The sequence below is a fragment of the Azolla caroliniana genome, unplaced genomic scaffold (genome assembly GCF_043228905.1).
Source record: "Azolla caroliniana isolate FFs.n. ecotype wild unplaced genomic scaffold, voAzoCaro1.0.p SCAF_16, whole genome shotgun sequence".
Lineage (NCBI taxonomy): Eukaryota > Viridiplantae > Streptophyta > Polypodiopsida > Salviniales > Salviniaceae > Azolla > Azolla caroliniana.
Window position 1 is genome coordinate 18274702 of NW_028230451.1, and position 12241 is coordinate 18286942.

Genomic DNA, 12241 nt, shown 5'->3' on the forward strand with positions numbered 1-12241 from the left:
TTGTTTACAACATTCATGTCGATCTCCTCCCAGAGGATGTCCGCCTTGTTCTCTTCGTTGAAGTTGTTATAAAGGCTCATGTCTATGAAGCATCTAATGTATGTTGTCGTCTTCATGTGCATTAACTCCCAAGTCGATGCATCAATCTTTTCGGGTCTTTTGTCTCCAAACTATATGGACAGCCAGAGATCTTTAACCCCCAACATGTCCCTCATCTTCGACTTCCACACTGAGTAATTGGAGCAGTTTAGCTTGAACATTCCACTAAATGAGTTTTCCATTTTCTTTAACCGGAAGGTAATGAACCTTCGCTCTAATACCATTTTGTTGAGAAATGGTGCTTGGCCACTACCGAGCTTCAAGCACAACGAGAGAAAACTAAAAATTGAAATAATGCACATACACGAAAAATGAGACGACGCAGGATGTTAGCATGGAAAACCCTAAATGGGAAAAACGTCAGGATCCCACAAACTTTGAATTGTTCACTATATGAGGGAGAATACATGAAGACTCACAAGCAACGACCTCTTGCTCTTCTTCTTCTTCTAGCAGACGGTTACAACAAGAAGCTTAGCTTCCTTCTTTCTCTCTCTCTATACACAATTACAGCTCTCTATACAGTAACAACTATTGAACAAATGTGTTCCTCGTCGAGTTCACATCCGATCCGGCCGGATCTCTTTAAGATTCAGTCCGGTTGATGCTCCTTCCATCCAGTTTCCTCCTTTGGGTCAGTCTGATCCAACTCATACTTTTCCCATTCGGAGGGACCTATTTTCCCAACACTACTTGTATTAGGATGTTGTGAATAACAACCATCGCTGGGATACCTTGCATATCAGTGTAGCTCCATGCGAACAGATCTTTGAGCTCGATGGGGAGCATTATAAGTGTGGCTTTGTTGCCCAGTTGGAGGTCAATGGTGACGAACACTGGATTTGGATCGTTGTCATACCCCAAGTTGATCTCTTTCATGTTTTCCAATCCATCATACGCTTCTTCGCCTAACGTTTTAGATGTCCATTGTGGCCGACAGCAAACGACTGAACGATTCCCTTGTTCGTAGAGCTTGAATTGTTCGGGAAAATTCATCTCTTCGAGAGGTGTTGGTTTGGTTATAACTTCACAGGGGGGTTCCACTCATGTCACACGGGGTCATGGGATTTGGCATTGGTGTGCATGCCAATAGGGTACATGACATCCGTTGTGGCGAGAGTATGCAACCAATTCATCTCCGAGGAAATGGAGGCGATGGAGTGTCCTCTCGTGCTATTAAGTTTGGGCACTTCCAAACTCTGTGGTAATGGTTGTCCTCTTGCAAAAATTCTAAGGCTCATGATTAGGTGGCATGTGAGGAGGTTGATCTCGAATTCAGTAGTTTTTGGCATCAACTTTGAGGGGATTGCCTTCTTGCTTGTGGACCCTTTGTATGTAAGCTTGTATGTGAAAAGTCGTATTGCTTTTCCGCATGTAGATGGTATCATTGCCGAAGTCCATGGTGAGCTTGGTTACACGTAAGAACAATCGTCCGAGCAAGGATTCATAGGCAACGTGATTGGTCAGTCGGGTGACAATGAAGGTGTGGGTGAATTTGACTCCGTAGATTGTGAATCTATGAGTTGGGACCATACCCTCAGGCCTTTGGATGGATGAATCGGCCTTGTGGAGTTTGACATCCGACGGAAACATTTTTGGATTACCCCACTTGCACCAAAATTCATAGCTAATGATGTTTACTCCTGCCCCAGTGTCAATGATAGTGTCACACCTGGTATTGTTGACACAGACAGGGAGAGTGAAAGTGGTTTCATCGCTCTCGAAGTGGGCCACGCATGTGTCGATAGGGTTTCCTTAGGTTATTGGTGAACTGCATTGATGTGGGGTGTGTGAGAAGGTACTTGCAACTTTGGTAGTTTCTGTGAGAGGTTCATAAGCTTGGCATATTTGTTTGAACCGCACGACATAATCATAAGCATCCCTGCAGCAGAGGAAACGAGGGACTAACTTTGAAATAGAGGTGCCCGACTATCATTGGTAAGAAGTTGTTGGTTGTCATTGGAGGTGCGCTCTTTTTCCATCATTGATACTAAGGTCTAGATGGATTGTAATGCTACTGCTAATTTAGCATTGGGAGGTATGGGCATGCGGCTGATAGCCGGGTTGTTGAAATAAGCAAGCCCATTAGTACATTAAAATTCAAATGTATTGAGTTTTTATAACTAGGATATAAGTTTTATTTAGTACATAAGTATATATTAAGTAGCCTACTATATTATTAAAATATAATAATATAGTAGATAATACTAATAATTAAAATATTTTATGAATTACAAGTGGCCCACTAGTCTTCTAGCTATGTGAGACTATCATAAATTCTCACATGGGTTGGTATTTATGTTGTGAGGCGTCGCAGGTCTCCGAGTATGTTCTTCACTAGGGCTCCTATTCGTCGTACTTGAGCGAGGCATCGTACTAAATCCATGTTCATTGCGTCTTCAAGGCGATGTCACATCAAGAAGCATGAATTTTTGTTGCACTCGCACGTGCGCTTCCTTTCTTTCCGTGAGTGCGACCTCGATATCTCACGTAAGCATGTCTGAATGTCTGCCCTTCAAGAGTTGCGTTGTCCATAACACCATTTCTTGTTCGCTTGTTCACAATTCCTCTAGTGTGTCTTGAATATGTCGTTCTAGGCTTGATTGATTATTGACTGGGCTTTCATGGAGCAAAGTTGTGTTGAGAGGCACGCTGGCGAAAAGGCCCAGACGAAGATTGATGTTGGGTAACACCCTAGGTGTTAACCAACCGCCATGATATCTTGTTGGTTTTGATGTAGTAGTTTCTTGGTTGGGGTTCGCCCTTGTGGTCTCGTCTAGGAGCATAGATTTTGACTTGAATAGCCTTGTCCATGTGGAATCACCATGTGTTTTCGTCATTCGGTATTGGTGTGACTCCTCAAGTATTCACACTCGTCAATGTTGGTGCTCGTCGAGTATTCGCACTCATCGAGTATTCGTGGACATTGTCTAATCTTTACTATTCGAGTATTGGTTCATTGAGTATTCGTGATCGTTGAGTGTTCTTTACTCGCCATCCATTGGTAATTGTCAGGTATTGGTATCAGTCGAGTATCGATACTCGTCAAGTATTCAAACAAAACCGTTAAATCCTTTGAAAAAATTATTGGTGCCAACTTCAATCTCATGCCAATGGGCAGTTTCACATACAACCACCTTGAATGCTTGTCAGCACAAATCACATTGATCTTCTTTTTTGTTGTAAAGGCTAGATCTCAATGGTGATTAGTGATAATCAGACAATTAGCATGCTAATATCCGAGCGATTAATGAGTAATTAAAAGGAAAAACTGAAAATACAAGAACTAAAAACAGAATTAAATAGGATTAAGGCTTTTAAACAACTATAAAAAATGTTTCTACCTTCGTTAAGTGGTTTGCCTAACGAGCTTAAGCAAAAGCTCAAAGTTGTTTTCAAGCATTGACCATATCCCCGGCAATGATACCAAATAGATGTGTAGATCCGTGCACCTCACATGAAACACTTCTATAGGTCGACAAAGTTGTACATTCCATTGATGTCGTTTGCAAAATGTGGACTGACATTGTCGAGGAAATCCTCGCGTGTTCGCGAAATGAAGCGGGACCACCGGGGTCCTCAACCGGAAGGATTCGATGTTTTTAGCAGCGTAAGAAAGAATGTATTGAAGATGGATGGATGGATGGATGAAGAGAGAGAGAGAGATTGAGATAGACATTGAACCCTTGACTTTAGTTTTACAAGACAAGATACATCACCATTAGGATAACTCCGATCTTTGATTAAGACTTTCTTTTTTTTTACTTACATCACTTGCTTCCTTACACAAGCCCCACTATAGGCTTTTATAGGTCTCTCCATGCAAAAACCATGAGCTAAACCCACGGGCTAAAACCATAGTTTTGTGCCCACGGTTTCTATATGTTTGCTTCCTATAAAATACTAAATATGAAAAGAAAATATCAGTTGGAATTTTTTAATGTTTGTATGTATAATGTAGATAGTAATAAAACTGATTCAAGCTAAAAAAAAAATGGGCAATCTAAAAAAAATAGCGAGGTTTGAGAAGAAGTCACAGAAAGGAGAGTAAGAGTAATAGAAAAAATAATAATAATAAAGAATACTACAACGATTTTATATATATTTCAAGTTTTGTCATTGATTTGTATCAACACAACGGGTCCCTACGTATTATTTGGTCTCTATTATGGTTTACTCACAACATTATCTGTTGTAAAGCACTCAGTAGTGGCTTTACTGGTACGTTAATTTGTCTCCTATCTTGGAGGTGCAAGGTTCAAGCCTTGCTTCCACCCCTATGTATACACTTAAATGTTACTAGGCTTTAGTCTTATTTTTATATTTACAATTGAGCGCACATCACACGTGCACATGTTTAACTTTACATCTAGCTTTTCTTTTAGGATTCTCATTTCAGTTCTATTTACAGCATGCTAGCATATGTGTGTGGCCTTCACCCCTTTCACACGTGCACATTGTACCTTCTCGATTTCGTTCGTTGCACACAATTTTCACACCATTGCCGAAAATCTTCATGACATCCACCCCAACCAAACCGCACGTCCTCTGGTGCGTGCCAAGAAGAGAGTGTGAGATTTCAACTACGGTGATTATTACGATTCCTCTATTTCGAGCATGTCCATTCCCTTCGCTCAAACCATTGTCGCCACCCAATCCACCATATCATTCGCTCATTCTTTGCTTTACCATGACTAGTTGTCATGGCCCCTTGTTCTCCTTCCGAGCATAACCGTTTAGGCTCTATGCATGTTCCACCTTCGTTCCGACCATCTCCTTGGTCAAGGCACTTTGACCCATCATGCAGTTTTGTTTTCAGTCTTTCTCCACAAGTCGTTATTTGAATAATGGCATCGAATACCCCATGTAGTATCTTCAAGTGTATGCCCATGTCGAGATCCTTACGCGACCATTTTTCATGCTTCCCACTTCGTCCATCGTTGTGGTTTCTTCTTATGTTAGAGTTCTCCATCGATTCCTCGATCTTAATGATAGTGTCCGCCTTCAAGTTGAATGTTACATCAATATCTTGAGGAATACCCTTCAAATCTTCTTGGCTCACTTGGCCCTCGTTTTCTTTTGTTGTGCTTTCAACCACTGCTGCCCAAGTCTCTGGAACATGTGCGAAGGAATCCATTTGTCCTTGGTCAATCACCTTTGAAACCTTTGTCTTGATGTCATCTTTCACATTAGATTGGAACTCCCCCTTGTTGCCACCTTCCGTTGTCGTAGTGTATTTTGTACACTACGTGAAAAACTTATAAAGTACCAATTTAATAAATATGAATAAATAGTAGAAAATATTAAAATTTATATAACATGCATAGGGCAAGATTCGAACCTTGCACCTCCATGTTAATAATGTAATGTCTTACCATTACACTAGCATTTCATTTATGTTTAAAAATAGATGTTCCACATAGAAAGCTTAGTTCACCTAGGATAAACTTTAGTTAAAAGAAAACGCATGCTAAAAGAAAAAGCTACACATGCACATCTAGCGTGCATGAACGCTATAGTTGATAAAAAAAAAACGCACAAGTTAGAAAAAGCATGATCACTTTAGATAAAGCATATAGTCTATCTATAGGAAAAGCATGGAGTCTATAGTTAGGGAAAAAAAAAAAGCATGGACTCCCTCATCACTACATAAGGATGGGGAGCACAATGTAATAGGTGTGTGAAAAATATTTGGGAAATTGGATATATTTCCTAAAAACACCAATTAATATAATCGTGGGATTCACGAAAATAATATAATCTATACTTGTGGGATTCACAAGTTTCTTATATCTTTCTTTCAATCTAAATACATATTCTTATCTAAATATTGATTAATCGATTACAATACACTCGTGGGATTCACGAAATTTCTATCTCTCTTTCTAATAATCTATTCATTACTAGCCTCATCTCATATTCTTCTTTCTCCTAGTCCAAAACCTCAGTGGTTCCCACCCGACTCACGCAAACGATCCGGAGCCGAAAGGCACGACACAGTTGGTGAACCCGACGTGAAGGCGGGTGGCAAGGAGATGGAGAATCAAGAAGAGGCAATGAGTATAACGATGATAATGATGTTCGAGCGGATGCTACAAGAACAACGAGCGATGTCGGAGATCACGGGGGCAGTAAAGCGGCTCGTACAACGAAACGGACAATTCAACGGAAACGATGTGTCATGCTATCTACGTGACTACAAGGCGGAGATGATGCGATGTGGGATACCGGAAGGATTGCAAGTGATATCCTTCAGTTGGGTAGTCATGGATGAGCTACAAGAGAGAATCCACAAGATACGGCAACAAAACTCGACATGGGGGTCATTCGAAGAAGCTTTACAAGAGGCATATGATTACAAGAGATCGAAGGGAAAAGATCGGCGAGAATTCGACGAATGGGTGGCATCGGAGAAGACCCACCGAAGTGCAACACAAGCATTCCTAGAGTTCGAGCATCGTTTTGCTCGACTCTCGGAGAGGGAACGAAGATTGGTGGGAGAAGATAAAGTCTTAATGTTCGTAAGATCGATCGATCGAAAAGAAAGGATGGACATCGGGATCGAACTCGAAGACGATGACGGTGCGAACGGTCTTACCGAGGATTGGGCCAAAGTCGAAAGGGTATGCCGAAGACATGATGAAAGGAAGCTGAGAATCTCGTCAACAACGACATGGCCCATGAAGGATGGTCGATTGAGGAAAAACAATGAAGCCGATATGAAGGCCGAAATACAACATGATGGTGCGACGGAAGAGGGTGTAAAACAAGCTACCCTCTTGTCTTGCGAAAGAACGACGGCGAAGGATAAGGCCGATAACCCAAGTGTAGAAGAAGATTTCGGAATACAAGTGTCCGAAACATCAGGTGAAAAAGGGGTAAGCATAATTGATGTTTCCATAATTGATGCAGTGAAAGAGAGCAAGGAGGACTTGATTGAGGAGGTCACCAAGAAAGATGACATCGAATCGAAGGTGGCTATGGACGAATCAATGGCGGATGGCCATATCGAGACTTCCCCACCACTGATTCTAGAGACTCCGGCGGTTGCGTTTGAAAGGCAACGTGAGACCGAAGAGACGGAAGGTGGCGGAGAGAAAACAAAGGTCGAAGTCGATGCATACAACGGAGAGATAGCCGAGAATATGGCTATGGGTGAAACAATGGAGGATGATAATACCGAGGATTCCTACCCACTAATCCTAGAGACTTCGGCGGTTGTGTCTGAGAAGCAACGTGAGACCGGAGAGACGGGAGGTGGCGGCAAGAAAGGTAAAGTCGGAAGCCGGTTCGGATGGAAGGTGATCCGGACGGGATTCCGATCCGAAAGAAAGCCGAACCGGGTAAAAGACGATTCGGCCAAAAGACGATCCGGAAAGAAGCTAATCCGACTCAACCGAAGGTTGGACCGGTCGAGGCTGGTGAAAACGAGGAAAAGAAAGCCAACCGAAACCGAAACCGATAGATTGAAACCGGGCCGGAAGGAGACCGACTCAATCGAAACCGAACAACCGATTCCGATTCGGCTAAATACGAATCCGATCGGAAGCCGATCATACCGAAAGTCGATCGGACGAGAGCGATCCGGAAAAAAGTCAAGGTTGATGAAGACAAGAAAGAGGCCAGTAAAAGACACTACCACGAATGACAAGGGCCAAGAATATGACGAGAGAGAACAAAGAATATGGTGGATCGGATGGCGACAATGGTTCGGGTGGAAAGAATGGGTCTACTCAAAATGGAGAGACAAAGTTGACATAGCGGGACAAACGGAGGATGAAGGGGAGACAACGAGCATCGGCAACTTCGGCACATACCGGAGGATGTGCGGGTTCGGAGGGGGCGAGTGTCGTAGTGTATTTCGTACACTACGTGAAAAAGTAAAAATAATATAACCGATTTAATTACATATAAATAAATAAAATAAGAATATCAAGATATTTATCACGTGCATAGGGCAAGATTCAAACCTTGTACCTCCACGTAGCCAAACCTCAACTTTACCATTATGCTACCTTATCTTTAGTGTTCTACAAATAGATTTAATAACTATAACTCCTTTATTTGCGTCTACCTTTATTAAAAGGTAAATCATGCATTTTTAGAGTGCGTGAATATTTTATAGAAAAACGCAAGCAACTAAAAAGTGACTCATGTACATCTAGCGTGCATGAGCACTATATTTAGCAAATAAAAGCAAGGATTAGAAAAGCATCACATGCACATTTAGTGTGCATGAACATATTAGAAAAAAAGCATGTAGCTATGCTTAGTCTCTCCCATCACTATATAAGGATGGGGAGCACATTGTAGTTTTTGTTGATTATTTTTCTATAATGATCAATCAATCTAAAATATTCGTGGGATTCACGAATTTGCTAAAATAATTCTCTCTTACTACCTAAATATTGACTAAATATACTAAACTCGTGGGATTCACGAGATTCTTATCTTATAACTCTTTATACCTATTCTTTACTAGCCTTATTTGTATTTTTCTTTCTCCTAGTCCAAAACCTCGGCGGTTCCCACCCGACTCACGCAACGATCCGGAGCCGAAAGGCACGACACCGTCTCTTGTGTCTTCTGTTGCTTCTCGGACGCAACTGCCCAAGTCTCTAGAACCAGTGAGGGGAAAGTCTTGTCACTGCCATCATTCACCATTGACTTGTCGATATCTATCTTCGCCTCGATGTTGTGCACACCATCTTGGTCCTTCTCCTTACTATCACCTTCCATCTCTTGGGTCTCACGTTGGCTCTCTGCAACTGCCCAAGTCTCCGGAACTTGTGTGAAGGAATCCTCGATGTGACCATCTGTCATTAATTCTTTCATAGCCACCTCTGACTTGATGTCATTTCTTATGGCTATCTCTTCAATCTCATGGGCCTCATACCCATTGACCTTCTTGATAGAGCAATCTTCGATTATCCTTCTCTCTTCGTCGCATGTATTCGTTTCGACCTTCGGCTCCTCACCGACACCTTCCGTCTCTTGGGTCTCACGTTGGTTCTTGGACGCAACTGCCCAAGTCTCTAGAGCATGTGTGGAGAAAATCCGGCCATGGTCGTTGTCGACGCTTGTTGTCTTGTTCATAGTCACCTCCTTGATGTCGTCTTTAGCGGCTAGATCCTCAATTACACTAGCCTCACACTCTTTATCTCCATTGACGCAAGCTTTGATTAGGCTTGCTCCTTCATCATCTGATGTTTCGAACACGATGCGTGTTCGGAAACATTTGTCCTCCTTTGAAATGGCTGTCATCGCCCTCGAGTCATCATCAATCTTCTTTTCATTATGGATGTGTTGTTTAGGCGTCTCGACTTCTTTAGATGGTTTTGATTTTTCTACACTTGGTCTTACCAAGTTAATATCATCAAGCCATTGATGACGCCTGTCGATCTTGTTGCATGCTTGCTTCACTGCAACCCAATCCGCCATAAGCCCGTTCGCTTGGGTATCATCTTCAAGGAGAGTCCCCAACTCTCCTCTATCCTTCATGTCCACAGCCTTCAAGAAGTACAAATTCTTGTCCTCCTCAAGCAGCACTTTGTCCGTGGCGGGGAGACAACGAAACATTTGGTCGAACTCGTCGTACACCCTCGAAGCGCTCATCCTCTTATTCTTCTTTTCTATCCACTTCATCAAGGCATGTCGAGTCATCCTCGACAAATCTTCCATCGCAAACTCTGCAAATATCGCCTTCTCGAACTCCGACCACATTGTCTTCCCTTCTTGAAGCTCGATGACGCGCCTTTGGATGTTGGTGGCGACCACTCTCTTGAAAACTTGTAATTTGACGCACTTCAGACACGTCCCTCTGATTCATCTCCCTTTTGTATGCATCAAGGAACTTCGTAATGTTCATTCCGTCAAATTGACCCTCGACGTCCACGACACGGTTGACGGCCTTCTCCACGCTCGCATCGTTGTCCCGAGATTTGATCATTTGTTCGAAGATTATCATCATTCTTTCGAACTCTCCCACTTGATTGCTTGAGGATGCCATCTCCAAGTATTGGTCGATCCTCGTCTTTATCCTTCCTACTGCTTCTTCACGTCGGGTTCACCAAGTAAGATGTCGAGGAAATCCTCGCGTGTTCGCGAAATGAAGCGGGACCACCAGGGTCTTGGACCGGAAGGATTCGATGTTTTTAGCAGCGTAAAAGAGAGAGAGAGAGATTGAACCCTTGACTTTAGTTTTACGAGACAAGATACATCACCATTAAGATAACTCTGATCTTTGATTAAGAGTTTCTTTTTTTTACTTACATCACTTGCTTCCTTACACAAGCCCCATTATAGGCTTTTATAGGTCTCTCCATGCAAAAACCATGGGCTAAAACCACGGGCTAAAACCATGGTTTTGTGCCCACGGTTTCTATATGTTTGCTTCTTACAAAATACTGAATATGAAAAGAAAATATACAAATTCTAAAGCACTCAGTAGTGGCTTTATTGGTAAGTTAATTTGCCTCTTATCTTGGAGGTGCAAGGTTCAAGCTTTGCTTCCACCCCTATGTATGCACTTAAATGTTACTAGGCTTTAGTCTTATTTTTATATTTACAATTGAGCGCACATCACACGTGCACATGTGTAACTTTACATCTAGCTTTTCTTTTAGGATTCTCATTTCAGTCCTATTTACAACATGCTAGCGTATGTGTGTGGCCTTCACCCCTTTCACACGTGCACATTGTACCTTCTCGATTTCGTTCGTTGCACACAATTTTCACACCGTTGCCGAAAATCTTCATGACAACGTATCCCCTCTTGGTGGCGAACCGGGTAAGGGTAATTGTGAAATACCCTCGAGACTCACACTCACTTAACGAATACACAGAATTAACGCCTTAAATCTCTCTCACACTCACTCTCTTAGACAAATAGAAACCATGAATATATTTATTAAACCCTCTTGCTAAGGGTTCAAGCACCAACATGGATTAGAGATTAGTGTTTTTCTACAAATCTATCATGAATCTCTCTTAAGCTTATGATTACAAGAAAGAAGAGAGGAAGCTTTAGAGATCTTACGAATGGAGGAACCCTTACAAATACATCATTGTGTGGTTTATATAGGTTTTACATAGTGGGTGTGGCCATTTCACACTTGGCTGCATGTTGGTGTGCATTCCCTTTCATGTGTCCTTTTAGTTGCCGAGTATAATTGTTGATGCACTCTTCTTCATGACCAAGGCATGATGCACTCTAGGGATCGGCAACGGTTCGGTTTAGGCTTAGCCGGTTTGGCTTGATCCAAGCCAAACCGGCTAAGCCTAAACCGTTTACAGGATCTCAAACCTGAGCCGAGCCGAGCCGAGCCGGTTCACAAACCGGTTAGGCTAAACCGGTTTATGCTAAACCGGTTTGTGAACCGGCTTGGTAAATGGCTTGTAAACCGGTTTCTAAACCGGCTTGGAAACCGGTTTAGAAACCTCCCTCTCTCTCTCTCTCCCTACCTCCCTCTCTCTCAAATGATCCACTATATACTATATACTATATACTATACATTGTACAAGCTCTCCCTCCCACTCTCTCTCACGTATGTGGTCTCTGACTCTCTCTCCCTCTCCCTCTCTCTCCCCTCTATGTAGTTCCTCTCTCTCTCTCTTTCCCTCTCTGTAGTCTCTCTCTCTCTCCCCTCTATGTAGTTCCTCTCTCTCTCTCTCTCCCCTCTATGTAGTTCCTCTCTCTCTCTCTCTCCCTCTCTGTAGTCTCTCTCTCTCTCCCCTCTATGTAGTTCCTCTCTCTCTCTCTCTCTCTCCCTCTGTGTAGTCTCTCTCTCTCTCCCCTCTATGTAGTTCCTCTCTCTCTCTCTCTCTCCCTCTGTGTAGTCTCTCTCTCTCTCCCCTCTATGTAGTTCCTCTCTCTCTCTCTCTCTCCCCTCTGTGTAGTCTCTCTCTCTCTCCCCTCTATGTAGTTCCTCTCTCTCTCTCTCTCCCCTTTGTGTAGTCTCTCTCTCTCTCTCCCCTCTATGTAGTTCCTCTCTCTCTCTCTCTCCCCCCTCTGTGTAGTCTCTCTATCTCTCTCTCTCTCCCCTCTGTGTAGTCTCTCTCTCCTTATATGTTGTCTCCCTCCCTCTGTCTCTCTCTCCTCGTCTATGTAGTTCTCCCTCCCTCACTCTCTCTCTCTCTCTCT